The 24,205-nt window shown below is 39.8% G+C and overlaps 2 long non-coding RNA genes across 2 annotated transcripts; one reads left to right on the plus strand and one right to left on the minus strand.

Annotated features, from left to right (window-relative positions):
• Nucleotides 1-1,905: 1,905 nt before the first annotated feature.
• On the minus strand, nucleotides 1,906-5,524 carry LOC141280888 (uncharacterized). The gene is made up of 2 exons (XR_012335214.1): nucleotides 2,733-5,524; nucleotides 1,906-2,665 (listed from the first exon to the last, which is right to left on the minus strand). It is a non-coding gene; the product is annotated as an uncharacterized lncRNA (long non-coding RNA).
• A 15,428-nt stretch (nucleotides 5,525-20,952) lies between these two features.
• Nucleotides 20,953-21,979, plus strand: LOC141280894 (uncharacterized). Its single transcript, XR_012335232.1, has 3 exons — nucleotides 20,953-21,333; nucleotides 21,427-21,726; nucleotides 21,885-21,979. It is a non-coding gene; the product is annotated as an uncharacterized lncRNA (long non-coding RNA).
• The last annotated feature ends 2,226 nt before the right edge of the window (nucleotides 21,980-24,205 follow it).

Raw genomic sequence — 24,205 nt, forward strand, 5'->3', positions numbered from 1 at the left:
CGCGGCAGTTGGGGTGCTATGCACACCCCTGAGACTGCAAGCCCGTCATACGTGGCGATCATCCCGTGCTAAGGGCATACATGTTACAGAATGCCAGGAGACCTTTCAGGGGCGCATTGTCTATCGGCAATGCCGGGTCTACCACGGGGAAGTTGGAATGACACGCAGGTGTAATGTTTACACGGTGTATGCCGGTGCGCCACGCTCTCCTCGAGACTCGATCGTAAGCCAACGCTGAAGCGGTCTCATATGAAGCAGCTCGGGCGGTGTCACGACCGCAGCATGCTGTCATATGTCCAGGAGCTTCTGAAATTGTTTCAGAGGGACCGCGTACTTCCCTCGAATTAAACCGAGGCAAGTCAGAACTGACTGGTTGCGCGCTCTTGTAAAACACGCCCTTTAGTCGATCGAGTCTAGTTTCCATACTGAGAAAAAGGATCCTCTGCACGGGGCAAAGTACTCTTTCCCAGTCGACCTGAAGACATAGACGAGCGAGATGCCGAAGCATTAACTCTGTGTTCGCGCACGTCTGCCAAGAACGGGCTATTATAAGTCGACGTACATAAAGCAGAATGCGAACAACCCTCTCTCTGATATTTTAAAGCCGTGACTAGCACATGGAGACACGGAGAGAGAGAGACAGCTCGAATGATGTTCTTAGTATTAATATGCCCGCCCCACGACGCAGAGCGAAAAACGGTCTAAAGCGAGGGGAGATGGACACATAAAGTACACGTCTTACAGGTCTAAGGCTGCAAACGATCTGAATATTGAAATACGAGCCTCGGCGTTATCGTCCAAAAGAACCCCTTTGTAGAGCCGGTGCGTAAATCAAATCGATCGTAACCCGCCGCGTATTTTGGGTACTATGAGATAAAGGCTGGAAAAACCCTATCATCATCATCATCTCGGTAAGAGGGACCGGCTCGAACATCCTTCGCCAACAGGATATCGATTTTTGCACGCAGTACATGTGCATCGGACGCTTTCACTACAGTGAAACGAAAGCCCGAATTTTGGGTGTGCCGGATTCGTAACCGAGGCGGATTGTGCGTAAAACCCAACGAAACGGGCTGGGAACTGAAGCCAAGCACCCAGGCACCGTACGAGGAGAAATAACGACACTACCGAAGTACCCGCGGTGGGGCAGCGAAGCGAGACAGGTGGGACTGCCGGTGCGTCTGCTGTGACAGCATAAGCATCTACAGTATGTGTGTGTGACACTGACCTGAGCCCGCTGAGGGTGACGGTCGTCTGGTCTCCTCAGCGGAGAGCACAGACTCCGAGGAGGGTGCTGGTGGTCCCGTCTCCTCAGCGGAGAGCTGGAACTCCTCAGGACACCCGCTGGCGATAGAGGAGAGGGAGGAAGAGCACGTGAATGCCCGCTCACATTGTAAGACGCCACCCAATTGGCCCAACGTCGAAGTCCAATGCGTGGTGAAGGGAATCACGTGTCCTTTCCCTCCGTAGCGCTTCTAGAAGAGTAATTCCATTTATTTAATTTGTTTCTTTGACCTCTGTGGTTAAATTATAATCTGACTCCAATTTATTAGTTACCAATACTATTCTGATGCTGATCATAATTTATAAAGTTATTATTATATTTATTTAGAATGAATTATATTCACATAGGGAATAAGGTGTAATTCTGAAGGTGCTAAGGCAGTTCCATACAGCTGGGTATAGAGGCATTCTCCTTCTAACTTAAGTTAAAGTTAGAGGTTTCTCCAAACACATTGAAAATAAGAGGATCCATCTATGTTTTAGGTTGAGGTTTCTCCATCTAACCTTAAAACGGGGAGGCAATTACTCCAGTAATATTTTCAATAGAGGCAATTCTCCTAATCTATGCCCCCTTCAATACATTTAACTTAAACCCTGAAAATATAATAAAGATTTGACAAGTTTTTAGAATGAATAAAGATTAACAATTTATTTTGCCAGGCAGGTTACACTTAAATCAATAATTTGGTTATTCAAATCCATCAAAAATATATCAAAACATTCACTTAAAGATCAGCATAGAAAAATGAACATTTCACAAAATACAAAGCATACCTGGCAATTAAAGACACACAAAGTGGTCTAGGAAGATTCTTGTTAAAGATTTCTTCCATTATGTTTTACTACACACACAAAGTGTGGAAGCTCATGGTTACAGGATCCTCCATAAGGTTTGAATACACACATAGTGTGGGAGCTTCTGAGTACAGAATGGCTCCTAGAACATCTAGCCAGGCCACCTTTTATACACAGCGTGAGACAAAGACATCGTAAAACTACAAAGTCCAGTTTGACCTGCACCAAATGTTCCTAAAGAACATCTGGTCAAAATAGCCAGAGGTGTCCTGGCAAAAACCCCACCTCTTAAAGAAATGCATCTTCTATCTAACCCCTTGAACCATCTTATTTTAGATATATAGAAATGAGACCTTTTTACTCATCGCACCATGACCTTTAAAATAATATTACACATGAATATGTATGTAAAACACAATCTTAGAACCCCATAATATGTATACATTACATTTCAGCAGATACTCAGTGATGTGAGCCAAAAGGCTAACAGTTCAAAAACCTTTGTGATGAATAGATTAACACATCAAAGAGTTGTATATCTGAAGACCTCTTTCATCTACGGGTCACATTTGGGTTCCCAACCCCCCTGAGGTTTAATTGTTTTACAGTGTCTTTTCATAAATAAACTTAGTTTATCGGGTTAACAACACCACCTGAGGTTTAATTGTTTTACAGTGTCTCTTCCTGAATAAACTTAAAGTTGATGAATTATAATCCAGTATTGCAGTCCTTCCCTGGCCCTTTGGGGCAATCTCAGAATCGTCCCTAGGGGCCATTTACTGGTCATTCAAATCCTTGTGCGTTTTTAATTATTGTAACAGTCTCTGTATGGCGGGCACTTGTAGGGGACTTAGGGTGATAGCAGCATTGGCAGATGTCTGTAAAGAGCGAATTGTCGATCTGAAATACCAGCATTGAAGCAAAGAGAACATAAACACAAGTCCACTGCCAATCACACACCCACGAAACATCCAGTCCCACCAAGTGTACACATACTGTGCAAAGCGAATAGATGAAACTTGACAAAATCTTTGCTGTTCCTTTGGCCAGGTTTGTTTCTACCTTAGCCTGGTTGAGATGATACTCAGTCTGTAGAATCGTCTGTTGCACCAAATTCATGGTGTCAGTCAATGACTGTGTGCTGTGTTCGTTGAAAGTGTCTCCCCACCACGGAGAGACGTGTGTCTAGCGGGATCCTTCCCTGGATATTTATCTGACATTTTGAAAAGTCCTCTGTTACCTATTGGCAGAAGGTATTTTTTGTAGAATAGTCAGACCTCCATAGGTGAAGGAATTCCTCACACTTGACAATGCACCACTGTATGTGGGACATCTGAAGAACATCATACACACGATCATGCAATGGCTGAACACTGAAGAACTTGACTTTCATTGGAAGAAAATGGTTGTCAAAGATTACAAAAACAAATGACATTATTAGAAGTTTCATAATAGTAGGTGCGAATTGTAAAAAGGTCTTATTTCTCTTTTCAAAGTAATTTCCCATAAGATGATCCCATTTAAATACCAATTTCTTCTCTATTATGCATCTCTTGTATAGAGTGGAATTTTGATATAATCTGTGTATTTTAAAGGAAGAGTGGCAAAATTGAATTTAACTGGCATATTTACCAGTGGTATACATCATTAAAACATTTAATAACAATACCATTCAAATATAATACAAATACATGCAATTATATGTATATAAAATACAGATATTTATACTAAGGTATATATAATATGATATATTTATAATTTTAATAATCCTAGAATTATTCAGAACCTTTAAATGCAAGTTAACCAAGTAGATCCAAGATTTCAATTAAGTAACTTAAAACATACCCAGAGAACTTAAACCTAAGTCAAATAATTTCTGAATTTCTTATTTATCCATTGTCAATTCTTTTCATGTTGTCAAATAATTCTGTACATATATGTTGGTTTAGTCACATTCAACGGTTAGGAGTCTGATTGGGATTTATGTGATTGATCTCTAGAAGTGCCAGCACTTCAAATATAACCATTTTGTAAAGTTTGAAATGTTTAGACATGTCTGCAGCCATGCTAATGATTTCATTCTTCACTTATTTTAATCTGAAATAGGTAATAGTTTTTATTTTACCTGTATTTGTACAATCAGAGACAAAACAATTGATGTGTGACCATAACCATACATATGTTCTATGTACCCTGAAATGTTTCACATCATTCAATAGAAAATTGACCCAATAGTTTATATTACCATGAAATTAAAATCATGAGTAGACCTTTAATTTTCTCTCCTATGTGTGAGATGCTATTGTATGTATGACAAACTCTACTGATTGGATTCTGCGTCATTAATCATATGTGGTGCTTTAAACCTGGATAGTTTTTAAACTTATACCAGGTAACAATGTTATGTTTTAGTGGTAAAAATGTGTGCACTATATGTTCAAATCTGGGAGATGGGTGGATTCTAATCTAGAAGAATTTGTGTTGCACAATTTTAAACCGATGCTACATCGGTAGGTCATATAACTAGTTAACTACCATCATAGTTTATTACTGTGAGATGTGTATGACCCCTTACATCATTATCACACCCATCTCCTGTATTTCAGGTTTGTGCCTGAATTTAGGCTCAGACATCCCTCTGGCATCTGGACTCTTAAGGAGTCACAGTGGTCCACCTGAAAGGAAAGATGTTAAGATAACAGAGAGAAACATTCATTTCTAAAATGTTGGCCAATTTGCATTAAGACATGATATCATTTTTAGTTTCCACTGATGATAAAACCAATAAGCTGTCAATGGTAGCATTAGTAATCTAACAGGGTTAATGACATCAGTAAATTCTTCATGTTAAGAAGATTTGTATTATTACTTTTTGCAAATTCATTTTCCGAGGCCAGATTAAGTTTGAAATAGTTTGACAAACCAGATTAAATTGGGGGATTTTTGGCAGTCTAAAGGCCTCAGTAAAGGGAAGGGTTATTTGGTCGGCTATCTTGTGTCACAATTTTCAGTGTTCCTGCAAAGCAAAAAACAAAGCAACATGCAAAAGCATACACAATCATAGACATACACATACCCCCGTTTGGCACTAGATAGTTGACCAATTAAATTTGAATCTAAATATTCTCAATGTCTTTTGGTGGATCTGAACCGTTTAAGTTTGAAATGCATGTAGTGTTATCACTTTTCACCATCTGAGGCCTGTCTGGCCATTACAATATAATGTATATCATAATGTGATTACAATATAAATTACATTATCTTAAAATAATATTTATTAAAATAATAATTTTATAACTGGTCTGAAGGGCTTCTAGTTGGACATTTTAAAATCTGCAAAATTAAGAACACTTTTCTCTACATTGACCCTAAGGTAGCAGATGCATTAACATGTTCACTAACAACAACAGCTCTCCGTTGTTTTAAACCACAATCACATGCTGAGGGGCTCGACTCTTTCCTCAGCTGGAATTTTTGAAATTGAGCACAATTTTCTCGTGTTTTTAGTTGAGATCTAACTAAGTGTTCTTTAGATGTTATTCTATTTTAATATGGAAGGAATTAAGGAATTTAAGCAGAGCAAACACAAATGCTGTTTTCTATTTTTAAAGGCTTTAACTTTATTCTAGGTAAATACATATAGAGGTGTAAAAGACTTTTATTAGCTCCCACTGATTCACTTTAATCAGGAATTCTGTATTCCTGTGATGATTTCAGGATTATGCTATACACTTTACTTTTATGAATTTCACTATCTTAAGACAATTGGACATCAAATTGCTCTTTAACAATTTCTACAGTTTTATAGAGAAACTACAAAGACTTAGCTTCGACAATTTACAGAAAACTGGATTACATTGTTTATTTAACAATTAACACGTCATCATAAAGAAAGGATTAAGCCTATAACGTTTAATAGTGCTGACTACACAGTACTGTATATCATGATGTTAATTATGGCATTAAATATCACTTTGATTGATTTACAGAAAATAATGATGCATTTTATTTGTTACAACTTAGCTAAACATCTCCCTTGAAACAAGGAGAAACAGCACATATTTTCTGAGAGGGGGGTTAAGCCCTTTTAATCTCAGTGGTGATTCTTTCTCAATGAGATATAAGATCACATGTGTTTTATTGACCATTGTAAAAACAGTTTCATCATTATCTTTCTTGTGCATCAGTCAAAGCTTTAGCTCAATTTGCCTCATATCACCATTAGGGAATCCTGCAATAATTTAGGAGTTTTAAGATGTACTTTATTCATTGTACACTTATCCAATCCTGAGTGTTCTTTAGGAGATTCACTCACAATCCTTATTAAATCCCTACTTGCTTAATATCCAATATTTAGTTCCACTCTGCATACGCTGAATCTCTAACTCCAACAACGCTGCCTTCAATCATTTATACACTTTCATTTATCTTTCATTCCCATAATTACACTTATCTCCTTAACTCACCAGGTATAGTTAATACACTGATGTTTGCAGCATTTAATGATTCAAAAAGGAATTAATATGAACCTTTGCTTTATTTGTGCTATTGCCATATCAATCTGCTTTCCCAAATTCACTTCTCATATACAAATACATTAAATTGCACTGTAATTTACATTTATCTAACATCCTTTATTTAATTGTTAATTCTTGCTCAGAGGCGCTTGTTATTAAGTGTTGCACATGTGATGTGACAACATGAATAATCATATAAAGGAGTTACATTCAGTATCTAATGTTTACCCTTAGCTGAGAACCAGAATAAAATTCGGATGTTACTCCATTTTAAGTTTAGCTTTTGTTGCTTTAACATACAAAAGATCTTTTGATTTACTAACAAAGGGAATTTATCCTCATCTACACTGCTGTTGTAATGCTGTGTATTTCCATTAACAGAGTTATTATCGCCTGTTTTGCGCAGGTTTGTTTACATACATAGACGCATCAACTTGGGCACGGAGTTTTCTCATTTCATCCGACATGACTTTAATATTCACGGATATTCGCTAATACTTTACGGGTTTCCGATAAAGTTGCGAGATCGTTCCACGGAGCAAATAGATAATCGCCACGGCGATGCTTTTACTTTTAGACTCAAATTTACGACTTTTCGTAATGTACCGCGATAACATTTAGTCATGACTCATGAGTCCATGTAATATTCACTCCTTCTGAGTTTAACGCATGAGAAGATGTTTGATTCGGAGTGCAAGTGAATATATTATTTCATTTTCTGCACTGCCACAATTATATCACTGACAGCGGTGTTGTTGTTTTAATTATTTTGCCCCACCGGATTTCTCCGGACTTTCACTGAGTTTACCGTCCCATTCTACAACATACGGGTGCATTTATGCTCCCCCTCAACATTTCTAATAGGCAAATAAAATCAACTTACCAACACAGCCGAAGATAGAAAAGTAGACATTTAAACCTCCTATTTTGCGATGAATGAAATCCTCTGTTATGGTTGAATTGTCGCGCTGGAAAGCTTTCTGAAGTACCACGTCACTTTTTCGGGTGTACTACGTCACCAGAATTACGTCACCTGTGGTATACGTCATCACGTCGGGGTCACCAAGCTGTAAGACGCCACCCAATTGGCCCAACGTCGAAGTCCAATGCGTGGTGAAGGGAATCACGTGTCCTTTCCCTCCGTAGCGCTTCTAGAAGAGTAATTCCATTTATTTAATTTGTTTCTTTGACCTCTGTGGTTAAATTATAATCTGACTCCAATTTATTAGTTACCAATACTATTCTGATGCTGATCATAATTTATAAAGTTATTATTATATTTATTTAGAATGAATTATATTCACATAGGGAATAAGGTGTAATTCTGAAGGTGCTAAGGCAGTTCCATACAGCTGGGTATAGAGGCATTCTCCTTCTAACTTAAGTTAAAGTTAGAGGTTTCTCCAAACACATTGAAAATAAGAGGATCCATCTATGTTTTAGGTTGAGGTTTCTCCATCTAACCTTAAAACGGGGAGGCAATTACTCCAGTAATATTTTCAATAGAGGCAATTCTCCTAATCTATGCCCCCTTCAATACATTTAACTTAAACCCTGAAAATATAATAAAGATTTGACAAGTTTTTAGAATGAATAAAGATTAACAATTTATTTTGCCAGGCAGGTTACACTTAAATCAATAATTTGGTTATTCAAATCCATCAAAAATATATCAAAACATTCACTTAAAGATCAGCATAGAAAAATGAACATTTCACAAAATACAAAGCATACCTGGCAATTAAAGACACACAAAGTGGTCTAGGAAGATTCTTGTTAAAGATTTCTTCCATTATGTTTTACTACACACACAAAGTGTGGAAGCTCATGGTTACAGGATCCTCCATAAGGTTTGAATACACACATAGTGTGGGAGCTTCTGAGTACAGAATGGCTCCTAGAACATCTAGCCAGGCCACCTTTTATACACAGCGTGAGACAAAGACATCGTAAAACTACAAAGTCCAGTTTGACCTGCACCAAATGTTCCTAAAGAACATCTGGTCAAAATAGCCAGAGGTGTCCTGGCAAAAACCCCACCTCTTAAAGAAATGCATCTTCTATCTAACCCCTTGAACCATCTTATTTTAGATATATAGAAATGAGACCTTTTTACTCATCGCACCATGACCTTTAAAATAATATTACACATGAATATGTATGTAAAACACAATCTTAGAACCCCATAATATGTATACATTACATTTCAGCAGATACTCAGTGATGTGAGCCAAAAGGCTAACAGTTCAAAAACCTTTGTGATGAATAGATTAACACATCAAAGAGTTGTATATCTGAAGACCTCTTTCATCTACGGGTCACATTTGGGTTCCCAACCCCCCTGAGGTTTAATTGTTTTACAGTGTCTTTTCATAAATAAACTTAGTTTATCGGGTTAACAACACCACCTGAGGTTTAATTGTTTTACAGTGTCTCTTCCTGAATAAACTTAAAGTTGATGAATTATAATCCAGTATTGCAACATCTCTCTCGATCCTCTGGAGACCTGGAGAAGGAATAGGAATGCACTCTTTTTGTGGTTTTGTGGGTGCCGGCTGAGAAGCCGGCGGAACAGAACAAAATGAAACCAAAGATTCTCCACCCGGCCCTCTACCGGTGGAGGGAGCGATGCCATCACCGTCTCCCGTAGAGTGATCCCATCCGAATCCAGGTCGCCCGTCTCAGGGCCGCTTCGATTTCCGTTTACCACGGGAAGCGGGTGGGGCGGGCGGGGCGGGCTGCCGACGGCTGTTCCCCCTCCGTGGCCTGGAAGATGTTCTAGTGGGGGGGGTGGAGGCAGCCGCCGCAGGGCGCCCTCGGCGAGGAGCAGACGGGGCCGCCGGCGCTGGAGGGCGAGATGCAGGTCGCTTGCGCCGGGGCATGATCTGAGCGATCGCCTCCGTCTGCTTCTGGGCGGCGGAGAACTGCTGGGCAAAAGACTCCACCGACTCACCGAAGAGACCAGCCTGGGACACGGGAGCGTCTAAGAACTTGTTCTTCTCCGCATCCGACATGTCCGCCAGACATAGCCATAAGTGGCGTTCCTGGACCACCATCGTGGACATGGCACGACCAATCGCCTGCGCTGTCACCTTCGTAGCGCGAAGAGCCAGATCAGTGGCAGCCCGGAGCTCCGAAAGGACAGGCGAGTCGTGTCCTCCCTCGTGCAGATCCCTCAAGGCCTTCGCTTGATGAACCTGCAGCAACGCCATTGCGTGCAGGGCTGAAGCCGCCTCTCCACATGCCTGGTGGGCAGCGCCCGTTAAACCGGAGGACTGTCTGCAGGCACGAGAGGGGAGGGTTGGGCGGTCCTTCCAAGAGGGAGCGTGTGCCGGACACAGTTGCATCGCGACAGCACGCTCCACGGGAGGGATCCCCGTATAACCCTTAGCGGCTCCGCTGGTGAGGGAGGTGAGGGGGGAGGGCTGAAACGGCCGTAATCTCGTGGAAAACGGCGACTTCCAGGTTCTAGTCAGCTCCTCGTGCACCTCGGGGAAGAAAGGCACCGGTGGAGAGGGTTGTGAAACCCGGGCAGCTCCAAAGAACCAATCATCCAGGCGGGACGGTTCGGGCTGAGGGGGGGGAACCCACTCTAACCCTACGGTCTCCGCCGCACGAGCGAGCACGGCCACCATCTCTGGATCGAACTCCGGCGTCCCAACCCGACCAGAGGGAGGAAGGGCGTCGGGGTCCACGTCAGGGGGAGGAGGCCCACCCTCGGATGCTGCGGCGTCGGTGGACCCGGAGGGCGGCACGATGGATTCTAGAGACATCGTAGAACACGACGCTGAAGTCTCCATCGGCACATCAACCGGCTGTGGATGAGGAGGCTGAGAGCCTGAGGACGAATCCCCCGCTCGGCTCAGCACAGTGATGCGCAGGTCGTCCTTTGAGAGCTTCACAGCCGCACCGTGGCGGCGTTCAGCACTCGCATGACGAGGGTTGCGCTTTTCCCGGAGGAAAGACAACCGTCTGCGCAAATCCACAAGGGACATGCTCTCGCAGTGAGAACACTTACCCCCAGCGAACGCTGCCTCTGCGTGCTCGATGCCCAAACACGAAAGACAACGCTCGTGACCGTCCTTCGGACCCATGTATTTGCCGCACCCAAGATCGCACGGACGAAAAGCCATCCTGAAAAGGACGCTGATGTCCGGATATACGAGAGAGTGGCTGCCTTTAACAAGGCACAAAGCTCTCTCGTATCACTCTTTTAGGGAAATTCACTCAGATGCTTAGTTGATGAGCGCACAGGGAAAGGCAACGCACACACTAAACTCAAAAACAACAAACAGATGTAGAGCCGTGGAATAAGCGAAGCGTCCGCTGTGGTACTGCTAGTACAACCAACTTCAGCAATCAGATCCCAACAGAGTAGAGTAGCTTCTCAGTAGCAGATACTGCAGGCTTTCGAAGCGAATAAAAGCTATTTCCCTATTTGCACCTGCTGCTTATATACGCACCTGGCGGGGCGGCGCCAGCATTATGCAAATATCTCAATGCCAAGTTCATTGGCGTTTTAGTAGTATTCGAAGCAGATTGGTCTCTCTAAGCGAGTTCCCAATTCGTCGGTCACGACGTGACGTCGTAGTGACCGACTGAAAGGGAACTTATTTATTTTCTTTAGCTTTTGAATGAAGTATGTTTGTTGTGTTGTATGATTTTAACCCCCAGGGGTCCAAAAACGCGGGGACGCGTTTTGACGTGTTTTCTCCTTATCATAGCAGAATCAACTTAAAATACTCCATCATTAATAATCAAACACTTACGTGTTTGACATCATTTGAAACTCTGAAGGGTCCTCTTTAATTAGTTCACATTCACAATAACAAGAGATCTTTGTGTTTTTGTCAAATAAAGAAAATAAACAGGGTGCGCATTCAGACATTTCTGTCTCCGCCAGCTGTCTCTTAAAACACGTGACAAAAATCAGTTGAAACTCCGCGAATACTCGTCACACAAACATTATACACATATCCAAAGAAAGCCTGAAATGTCTACTTTTAAACAAGCTAATTATAATCAAAAACAAATATTTCCTGTTTATATAATCTGCATTGAAGTAAAGAGAGTACAGTTTTTCCTGGCTGAGCTCATTATCTCTAATGCGGCCACGCCCTCAGGCTGTTGACATGGTAATGAAGAGACAGCAGTTCCAACAATAATAAACAAAGCGTGAAGTTTTATCAGATTTAAAGACTTTACCGCATGTTTGGATTATAAACTTTATACACACACGTGAGGAATATCTTCATTTATGTTTGGACATTGAGGAAGAGAAGCGTTTATCTTTAACGTTACCTAAGAAGAGGAACGATGGAAGACGCATTGGAGAAGGATATAACTTATTCCTGAAGAAACTGTAAGTCATTTGTCTTCATTTATATTTGCTATCATGTAATATGTTATGGCTTGTGCAGTTCAGCCTACATAAGCAACATTAGCAGACTGCACGCTTCGGATTTAAAAACGTTCGCATTGTTTACAAACGAGGGCGCGTGATTTCACGTAATGGCGGATTTCATTGATACATGCTGTAAGTTACAGTGTTAGACAGAGTTATTCACTTTCGTATCCTTCATGGCAACTTTGAGTAATGGAGCTGCACTGCTGTATCTTTTAAGTGTGTGCTGTAATATGATTCCATGTTTACATGCTTGTTTACAAACAAGTAAGTTACGCGCGTGATCACGTAATGGCGGATTTCATTGTTACATGCTGTGTACAGTGTTAGACGCAGTTATTCACTTTCGTATCCTTCATGGCAACTTTGAGTAATACTGCACTGGGGGATCTGCTGTAATATGATATTGTTTACATGCAACGCATTCCATACATTGCGCTTTACACGCGACACTGTTTTATTATGAGCTCCGCGTTGTTTACACGGAGACGCGAGCTCGCGCACATCCATTTGCGATGTGTTTTTGAAGTTCATACTCGCTTACAGAAACGCGTTTAAAACAGAAGCTAGACGATAAGGGGATGGGCATCTGAAAACAGCTTTTTATATAACTAATCATTGCAGATGTTTATTTGAGATACTAATTTAGTTTATAATAGTTTATCTGAATGTAGTGCTATCATTTACCCATCAGTTATGTATGTAAGGGTATTTCTGTGGACAATTTGTGATGACAGCTGTTCATAACTCTCTTAGAGGTCTGCATCCCTCTCATCAGTACAAAACTATGAAGTGGAAAAACATATTCACACTCTTTGGACATAAAGTTATATGGTAACATGAGCCACATGAAGTTTACAGCTCTGTTGTTTATCAGTTTCTTATACAAGTTCAGTGTTTTAATAGGGTTTGTTACCAAATACATTGAAAATGTCCTACTGACCTTCATTTCTATTTTGATTATATTGTTAACTTCTTAATAAACCTCAAACAAACATGTCCATTTGTCCTCACATTCTTTACTGTAGTTCCCTCCTGCCTCATTATTATGCAGCTCATTATGCGAGCCTTTGTTTGCTAGCTGTCAATCAATCCTTCTCGCATACGGCCACTCTAAACAAAAAGTGTCTTACAATTTCTAAAATAATATATTGGTTTATGTGAATGAGTAGGCAGGATGATTTTCACATCATTTTAAAGAAAAAACTCTAGACTACTAGATTATGTTTAGGAAAGTCTTGTTAAACCATGTTTAGTATGGGTTTTGTGAACTTATATCAGTGACTTAAAAATTTTACTTTTTTAAAAACCACGCATAAACCTTTTTCTCTCAAAAATACAAACATGTACATACATGTAGCTCATATAATATTTTAGCCCAGTTTGTGCTGAACACAGTGGTATGAGACACTTGCCATTATTATGTTTAAAAGCAACTGAAAAAAGACCAAATGTAAGAGCATGTCAGAACCTCTGAGAGTGTCCCAAAATGGTTGGACCCCAGAGGGTTAATGTTATTATTTTGTAAAGCACTTTGGGACAACGTCTGTTGTTTAAAAAAATGTGCTATATAAATAAAGTTGCTTGCTTGCTTGCTTGCTTGCTTGCTTTTATCGTAAACCCACGCACAAAAACACACACACAAACACACACGTGCCTTTTATCGTAAACCCTTTCGATCCGCGTGTAGCAGCGCGCACACACACACACACACACACACACACACACACACACGTCTTTTACATAACACTCACATGTGTTTTTATCACATTCAATGGCCGCAACTGATAGTAACACATAGTACTAAAGTGTTTTACTCACACAAACACACGTGTCTTTTATCATAAACCCTTTCAAAGTGTGTGCAGCATGAATTCGCGTCGCTCGGAAGAGAAAACACCGGCCACCACAGTGACACATAATACTAAAGAGTTTTACTCACACAAACACGCGTGTCTTTTATCATAAACCCTTTCAAAGAGTTTGCAGCATGAATTCGCGTCCCTCGGAAGAGAAAACACCGGCCATTACAGTGACACATAATACTAAAGCGTTTTACTCACATAAGCTGCGCCACCATTACGTCCGGATCCAATATTGATGGAGGAGCATTGCTTTTTAATCGCAGTCTCTCTTCAAATCCAGCGTTCTTCTGAACATCCAAACATGTAGCAACTGTTATGATTCCCTCGTTTAATAGGATTGATGTCTCTCTACGAAAAGCAATGGCCCGAATACGGTACGGTTGACGTTTAGCATCCTTGCTGAAACTTGATATGAAAACTAACTCAACTACACGTAATATGTGGGCGCGGTCTCAAGTTGAAGAGCTCATGAATATTAATGATCTCGATCAGTTCCACGTCACACTGATAGGTAAGCTTTTCAAACTGACCTGATTTCTCCGCTTATTTCTTTTCAGTGGCTAGAGCTGACAGAGGAGGTGGAAGTTAATTTTCACATTCATAACACAACACAAACACATATGGACCTAACACATATCAAAAAATACAAGTAAAAACGGTTTTATGTGGAAGGGCCTCTTTAATATAGATATATTCTGTTGTTTACATCAGATTTCGCGTGAACGTGTATGAGATGGAGCCGCAGCGGTCATGTCAGCTGGGGGTTCAGGGTTTTTTCAGTAAGTTTCACATTCCTGTGCCGGCTTGCTAGGTGTTTGCTCAGATTTGAGGTGGAATTTTTCGCTGTAGATAAAAGTTTTATTCCCACGCAGAGTGTACAGCGGATGCTGATGTTTTTGTCACCTTTAACTGGGTTAAACTCGCTGCATAGTCTTGTTCTCTTCCGCGCTCCATGTTGTCTCTTCATGTTCAACACTACACTGACTGATGGTGCGGCACTCATAACGTCATTGTCACTCGACTGGCGTCAGACACGAGACAAAATCAAGGTTAGATAACGCAGTAACGCAGTCTGCTTAAGGGGAAGTAACGGTAATCTAATTACTGGTTTTGCAATTGTAATCCCTTACTTTTCTCGTTACTTGAAAAAAGTAATCGGATTGCAGTAACACGTTACTTCTAACACGTTACTGCCCATCACTGCCCCCTAGTACGGTTGCCAACTGTCCCATATTAGCCGGGGCGTCATGTATTTTGAGCCTAACTTTTTTGGTCCTGTACGGGAAGTCTTGTGTCCCGTTTTTTGACAGTTATGCTGATTTAACCAGTGACTGATACAGGCTTGTTCGACTTCATGTGCTGTCACAAGAACTGTGCGGCAAGTAAAATCAAAATCGAAATGCTCTCGCGGTACTTTGATGTCATCCTCCTGTCAGTTCTTGCAGCTCCACAAGCAGCAACAGCAGTGTGATCACGACACTTGATTATAATCTCTGACACCTTTCATCCAATCACAATCAGTATACATTCAAGAGGGTCAAAAAACGCTTTCATGTTTTCTTTTTATATAGTGTGTTATTTAGTTGTTTGTGCATGTATAAGATCTGCATAGTTACAAATTTCTCAATTTTGAAGAGATCTTTGATCCAGAGACCTACTTAAAACGCCTCAATCTGAAATGACATTTACAGTATTTAATGTTGACTCAAAAAAAAAACTACAGCTCACAGAATCTGTGTTAGTTTAAGTTTGTCACACGTAAGATTAACATGTAATTAATTACAAGAGTCATAAGTGTTTTGTTTTAGACAGATACTTAAGATATTGGTTCAATTAAAGGACTGTGTTTAAAGTACCTGCTGTAAAATAACAAACTATTTTAACAAACTATTAACCTACCGTATGATGCCAAGGCATAAGAGTTGATGAATATTTAATTAGGAAATAAGCTATCATTTTGATAAATGGCTTAAATACACTGTATATCCAAAACCATATCTGCACTGCTGCGGCAGGCCATCCTTTGTCCTGTATTTTAGAGTGAGAAAAATGGCACTCCTACCCCCTAGCGTGAATTTGACTTCACATAAATGAAACTGGTGGAGTGGGCTGCTGCGGGTGCTGAAAGCCCTGTTAAGACAAAAAGTAACAAGTGTATTAAAGTACAATACTTTTTAAAAGTAACGCAAAAAGAAACAAAATAAACACGGTCTACATAGCGAGAAGTCCGAGTTGCGGGGAAATATTGATAAAGGTGTATATCAAATTTAACAAATGTCTGCGTCAGAAAAATCAATTAATGAAAATTGAGCCCCTGTGTTAATAATCAGTGTGTTTCAAAGTAACTGCCTTCAGCAGAGGATCACTTAGAGAATAAGGCACAAGATTAAAAAAATACAGGAGGGAAGTGGGACTAGGTCGTCTGTGGAGGCAATCTCATGCTAGCTTTGGTGAAACAGGTTCAAGTAAAGACAGTGGAATATGAGAGATAAATATGGCATCAGAGCTTGAGCCGTTAGCAAAGGCAACCTTACGCTAGGAAGCACCTGAAATTAATCATGGATAGAGAACAGTACAGATGAAAAAAAAAGATGAATCATTAATTGTGACACTGGTGGGAACAACAGAAATATTTGTTGGAATGGAATCACGTGCTGTTACTGTATGTGGCAAGGGAACTAATTGATGCCGGCACTCTAGGATGCGTTCCAGACCGGTGGTGGTTTCCATTTAGAAATCAGCCAGGATTTGCAGATGAGGGACGCTATTTGCAAGTGGTGTAAAATGAAACAGAAATTATTCTGGCCAATCCGGTGCCCCTGCACATGTGGTGTCCCTACCTACGCAAGCCTGAGCATTAATCCACCTTAACTACAGCCCAAAAATTTTATTTTCAAACTGGCGTGTTAATTTTTTTAATTTTTTGGAATAGATTTGAAGAACTCTTTTTGTGTTCATCAGAACAAATAACAGCTTACATCTTTGAAAAATGAGAGTGAGTAAATAATGAAAGAATTTACAAACACAATTAAGCATTTTTAATAACATGTACTTTATTCATTTTTAGCTCCAGTTAGGTTGGTGAATGGTGATAACTCATGTTCTGGGCGAGTAGAGGTTTTTCAAAATGGGGCATGGGGGACAGTGTGTAAAGATTACTGGGACTCTACTGATGCCGCAGTGGTGTGTAAAGAGTTGGGATGCCCGACTGGTGCTGAAGCGAAAATGTATAACGACTTTGGACCTGGCGTGGGAACAATATGGATGGATGATGTATATTGTTCAGGGACTGAATCGTCACTAGAGGAGTGCAGATTTCGTGGATTGGGAATAAACAACTGTGATCATTCATCTGATGCAGGAGTCATCTGTCGAGGTAAGATAGATACAGTGTTTCTTCCTTTGCAAGTTTCTACTCCATTCTATTCAACGGTGTACATAAATGAGTAAGATATATGTGGGCTATATATATATATATATATACTGTATATTAGTGTATCTTGTATGCATTTAGTATTATGTAACACAGCATTATTTTAAATGAGTTATGAGATTTGCAGACAAGGAATGGCAATATTGACTTTGACACATTGTCATCTCCTTATGGTTTTCTTTAACTCTCCTTTAGATATTAGACTGATAAATGGAGCTACTGTGTGTCGTGGAAGAGTGGAGGTTTTATATAATGATCAATGGGGAACCGTCTGTGATGCTGGCTGGGATTTTACAGATGCTGCAGTGGTGTGTAGTAGCATGGGTTGTGGGGTTCCTGTAAACGCAAACATTGGAGCTTATTATGGGCAGGGTTCAGGACCCGTGTGGCTAGATGGTGTAGGTTGTTCTGGGAATGAGCCAACAGTGAAAAACTGTCCATCAAAGGCATTGGGAACAAGTACTTGCACCCATGTACAAGATGCTGGAGTCATTTGTCGAGGTAAGTTAAAATGATAATATACGACTGAAGATCTCATTACAATAATTTAATTAAGTACCTAAAATAGCTTCTACTCTGTCAAACCAATATTTCCTGCAGATATAAAGCTGGTGAATGGTACAAGTCCATGTGATGGCAGACTTCAGGTTCTTTTTAATAATCACTGGGGTGGAGTTTGTCACACTGGATGGGGTCTACAAGATGCTACAGTTGTGTGTAGAACAATGGGCTGTCTTGGAGTTGTCGAGCCATTGTCATATGTGGGTCCATTTGATGGGCCAAAATGGATGGATAATATTGGATGTACAGGAAGTGAGAGGTTCTTGTGGAACTGTCCATTTACAGGATATGGTGTTAGCACTTGTGCGAATGAATTTTACGCAGGAGTTATATGCAACAGTAAGATTATTTTAAAACTGTCACAACTAATGCAGGGTATGCAATATGAATGAGGCCTGTCATTCAGATATCTCACTATTTAAAGCCTAAAACTAAACAGGTCCCTCTAGCGATCTCGTCCTTGCGCTTGATATGCTTCTGTCTTTAAAGGGCTCCAATTATTTATTTCTTCAATGTCTTGATTGTATTTGGGTGAGCATTTATTTAATTGCTGTGTTGCAAATGTCAGTCATGACTACTAGTTCTGAGTAGTTTATTATGAAATTATCTAAATCACACATGAGAACCTTATGTGTAAATTGCTATTACTATTTTACACACACACACAAAAATTAGGCAACATTTTGGATACATTTATTTTATGGTTGAAAATATCATTTTGCAATATTTAAATTAGTAATTTATATGCAACAACAGAGGTCTGTGCTTAGACTCGAATGTCCACGGACCCTGGATTTATTTAATTTTATTTAGGCTGAAATTTGTTCAACCTGGATACTGTAGGGAAACATGGTGGAAAATTATATGAAACTTTAACCTGTACAATGTTGCCTTAAGCAGAAAAAAACGACTTTTTAAATATTTTTCCAGGTTCTTTGAACTGCACACTTTCCTTGTTAAACTGACCCACCAAATGTAATTTCATTGACATTTTAACACTAACAGATTATTTGCCTACTTTTTTAGATATTAGACTAGTCAATGGAGCTAATATGTGTTCTGGAAGAGTGGAGGTTTTATATAATAATCAATGGGGAACCGTCTGTGATGCTGGCTGGGATATAACAGATGCTGCAGTGGTGTGTAGTAGCATGGGTTGTGGGACTCCAATATCAGCAACAACTGGGGCTTCCTTTGGGCAGGGTTCAGGACCTGTGTGGCTGGATGAAATGAACTGTTCTGGGGATGAGTCAACAGTTAAAAATTGTTCATCAAAGGCTTTGGGAACAAGCAGCTGTAGCCATAAACAAGATGCTGGAGTCAACTGTCGAGGTAAGTTGAATTGTCCATTTATGATTAAAGATCTCATAATGATACAATGTAATGTCTTTATGTAAAATCACTGTTTCCTGCAGCTGTAAAGCTGGTGAATGGTACAAGTCCATGTGATGGCAGACTTCAGGTTCTTTATAATAATCGCTGGGGTGCTGTGTGTTACGCTGGCTGGGGTCCAGAAGAGGCTGCAGTTATTTGTAAAGAGCTGGGCTGTGGTGAAGCTATTCAGACAAAGTCATATCTAGCTCCATCTGATGAGCTCATATGGATGAACAATGTTGCATGTACTGGAAATGAATTGACAGTGCATGACTGTCCATTTGCTGGATGGGGAACGAGCTACAGCTGTACGAATGGACTTTACGCAGGAGTTGTTTGCAGCAGTAAGATCACTTTCAAACTTCACCTTTACATGACAGCTAATGTTAAATGTGTATTATGAATAATGATTGCTTTAACTATGTCACTTTTTAAGCCTTAAACTAAGAAGGTTTCACTTACAATCTAATACATGCCGGAATGTTTAGAATTTAGCTGCAATAGCCAATGAGAGTGAGCAAGTTTCAACAATATGTTGCATGCTTTTATAGCCGAAATAAAACACTCACCAAAATGACATAAAAAGAGGAGTGTTGAGAAAAAATATAGACTTGGACAACTTTGGTAACAGTACAAGTGCTTTAACAATGTCTCATGCAAGAACATTAAATTTGTTTTTAAGTCACATTTGATCTTGCATTTCTGTGAGATCTTGCATCATTTTAAAAGAGTTACTACAGTCATCACGTGTGGGTTCTCGCGCTTTGGTGAAATCATCCTGTCTATACTTTCTAAGGATTATGTTTTTTACAAAATCACTTCAAACTGTCCTTATGTCTGTGGTCACCCAAGAATTTAAAGCTGGCATTCAGCGTCCTTCAGGCTTTTTTAGCTGCGTAAAAAAAGCTTTGTTGTGTCCAGCTCCTTACCAATGCATTCCTGACATCATATGTGGGGCCTTTTTAGTTGTACTGCATCTCCAGAAATAATATATATATATATACCTATACTTCTTAAAAATGATACCTTAAAAATATTAATATAATTTATTTTAAAGTATATATTATTTTAATATTGAAACTAAGAATCCACATGCAAGTCTACAATCAGAAATCTCTTCATCTTTCATTTGATTTTCCACCATTTTTCTTTCCAGTATCCAGGTTGAATATGTTCAATGCCACCTAAGACCACATTTACACATAGTTGGGTATTTGGAGAAACAAATATTTTCCTGCCTTTGTTTTCAATAATAACATCGTGCACACAACATCGGCTTCAAAAAACTTGTCATTTACATCAAACCGCATAAATACGCCGTCGAGCGTCATAATAACTATGTCAAACCTAGTGCAGGGAGAGGAATAAACCCATACAATGGCACATAATGTGACATTTCAGAACCCAAAACCCCGTTTCTCACAGTTGACACGGCAACACATAACCAGGGTTATCAGAAATCTCCACTTTGGCCGGAGGTTTTAGAAATAATCGTTTTCTGTGATAAATACGGGGTTTTCGTTTAAATTGGAGGACAAACCGCAGGGAAATATCTGCATCTTTCCTTCGTGTAAAGGGGGTATAAGAGTAGTTTTTGTGTGACAGTATTTCTATAAATGTTCAATTGCAAATTTCATTTCGAATTGCAGTTTGTAAAACTGACCTACCAAAGTTTCCTTGATCATTTAAAATCAGACAGTTTGTAGTCCACAGCTTTATAAGTATGAAAATGTAAATGGCAGATAATTCCATGTTTTTGAACAGCTGCTCATGGTTTTATGCACTCTCTTCTAGATATTAAACTGGTAAATGGAGATAATATGTGTTCGGGAAGAGTGGAGGTTTTATATAATAATCAGTGGGGAACCGTCTGTGATGTTGGCTGGGATTTAACAGATGCTGCAGTAGTGTGCAATAACATGGGTTGTGGAACTCCAATAGATGTAAAGACCGGGGCTTACTATGGGCAGGGTTTAGGACATGTGTGGCTGGATAATGTGACTTGTTCTGGGAATGAGCTCTCATTGAAAAATTGTCCATCCAAGAAGTTAGGAACAAGCACCTGTGGTCATGAACAAGATGCTGGAGTCATCTGTCGAGGTAAGATCAAATTATATTTTATTACTAATAATGATACAGCAGTTCAATTACTGAAAGAGCTTCAACTGTGTGTGAAACCAATATTTTCTGCAGATGTAAAGGTGGTAAATGGTTCGAGTTCATGTGATGGCAAACTTCAGGTTCTTCATAAAAATCAATGGGGTGCAGTTTGTCACACTGGCATGGGTCTGCAAGAAGCAACAGTTGCATGTAATGAGATTGGCTGTGGTCAAGTTCCAGGGTTACAGTCATATATGGCTCCAAATTATGGGCCAATATGGATGGATAATGTGATATGTACTGGAAAAGAGTTGACACTGCATGACTGTTCATTTACTGGATGGGGTGTGAGCAGTTGTGTGGATGGACATTTTGCAGGAGTTGCTTGCATCAGTAAGATCATTTTTAAAACTTCTAACTCAAAATATGTATTATAAATGAGGTTTCTAATTCAAGGATCTCCCTTTCCAATGCTTTTTTCCTAGCAAATCAAACAAATTAATATTTGTTTTGATAAGCCATTCTTGACAAAGTCCATTTTAATTTTACAGCTTTTGTGAGAAAAAATGTGGTGAAGATTTTCATTTCAACTGAGACTGACATTAATGTCAACGACCCTAAAATCATGAAGATGATAATGGACAAGGTGAGATAACATCTGCTTAAATGTGTAAATAAATACTAATTTCACTACTTGCATTTTGTCTTTAGACAGTGAGGACTAGAAAAATTTGTAACCTTGTTTTCTTTCTCATGACTACATTATTTCATTTGAAATAAGATGTGTGATGTTTCTAAAGGTACCAAGAATGCAGTTTGTTGCAAAAAAACAACTGTAACAACTGTAACCCTTGTTCCCTGAGATAGGAAACAATCAGCTGCATCATGAACGTAAGGGGGTCGCACACCGGCCGGGCAGCTCAGCGCCGTGTTGAGTCGCGTCTAGGACAACTCGGAGGTATCGTAAACCGGAAGTGCACATTAAATAGCACGAGCTTCGTAAGATAGCGTCTACTTCAAAATGCAAATATACGTTAGCAGCCAATGTTAATCGTTAATGATTTGGGACAAATATGATTTTATTTAATGTTAATCTGTGTGAGTGGCGCTCTGTGGCGCGACAGGGATTTGAGCAACTTCCTGAGTCGTGGAAGGGCGGCGTGGACAGGCGCAACCTGTTGGCGCCTGTGTGCGTATACTCATAGAAAGCAATGTGTTCGAGTTTTTTAGAACGGCGTGGCGCTGAGCTCCGCGTCCTGTGTGCGACCCCTTTTAGACCTCTCTTCTTTACCTGGTACTCAGGTTATTATAGAGTTCAGCAAAAGATTCTTGCAATGACAGCAGGACTCTTCCTCAAGAGCTGCCTAAGCGTGCTCCGCTCCCAAACACTGCGCACATAACTAATAAGGTGTCCCCGCCTATTGTAAAAAGAGGACACACTTCCTAAACTGCTGACTAGCCATTTATAACTATTTCATAAACTAGTTCTGACTAGGATATAGTTTTGTCATACAATTTTGACAGACAATTTCAACCTAGAGCGCTCTTTGAATGACAGAAAGCTAAAATGTTTGCGCCTCTCTTTTATACCTTCTGGTATCCGTTGCACTCGTGATGTCATCACTCACTGCCTATTCACCTTATTATGCCACGCCCATTTTTTATTATTCGCTCTTCCGCATTTTGTCAACCGACTTCCGCTAACATGTCACGGTGCATTTGGTAGCTAGTTTAGTAGTTAGAAGATTGTTTGTAGTTCACTATAACTTTTGCGAAATGACAAATAACGCTACTGCTGTAAATGTTTTAAATTAGGAGCATGGAGAAAACTTCATACGACCAGTGGTGGAAAAAGTAATAAAATATTGTACTCAAGTAAAAGTAAAGTTACTTTTATAATATTTTACTTAAGTAAAAGTAAAGTTACTGGTCTAAAAATCTTCTCAAGTAAAAGTAAAAAGTAAGTCATTTTATCTTTACTCAGAGTAAAAGTTACTTTTTTTAAAGAGGGGAAAGGTGGAGGATTCTAGTATACTGCCCTACAAAGCCAAAGTGCAGTAACTACGCATTTGGTCAAAGTTGAGTTAAGGGTTGAAATGGGCTTTGTGAGATCTGTTGTGTCATGTGACCAAAGTCTCCTGTTTCAATTTTGTCCCCTTTCAGAGAAACGTGTGTGCCAAAATTTCAGTAGCGTTTAACTGGCTGGTGTAAAAAAACTTTAAGGGCATTTTTCTCGGTTTCAGTGTTTGCGTAGTTACTGCACTTAGCCTTTGTAGGGCAGTATAGTTCAAAAATGACAAGGGAATATAAATCTCAAAGTAGTTGTTTTTAATTTTAGGAATATCTTTACAATTAAAGTGCAATAACAAAAAGTTAATAAAATAAAAAGCTTTTTTAAACTAAGAAACATTTATGGAATTGTTTAATGATTTTTACATGTGAATTACGCACTTTTGAAGGTGGTCAGCAGCTGGTAAATGCAATCACTATAGTAAGGTTGTAATTGATGTATTGCTGGTAACATACATTATTCTATTAAACTATAGTTTAAATGAACTTATAATGAGATGAGTGGCATGGCTATATACTTTTGACACGTTTATTGTCTTCAAGCTTTCCTGACCTGGGTCACTCTCTCTCTCAATTTAAAGAACTTTAAAGAACTAGTGCATCAGTAAAGGAGGAACAGAGAGGAAGGCTGCTGTCTGGTAAACACATGCATTGTGTTTGTAGGCTAAAATCAGTATGCAATCAGTCTCTCTCTCACTCGCTCTCTCTCTCTCTCTCTCTGCAATGTCTAATGACCTGCGCATTCTCGAGGACGTTCTGAAGTTGTGTTTGACTTGACGCGAAGCTGTTAGACCTCGGAAGA

Source organism: Paramisgurnus dabryanus, chromosome 1, assembly GCF_030506205.2.
Source record: "Paramisgurnus dabryanus chromosome 1, PD_genome_1.1, whole genome shotgun sequence".
Taxonomy (NCBI): Eukaryota; Metazoa; Chordata; class Actinopteri; order Cypriniformes; family Cobitidae; genus Paramisgurnus; species Paramisgurnus dabryanus.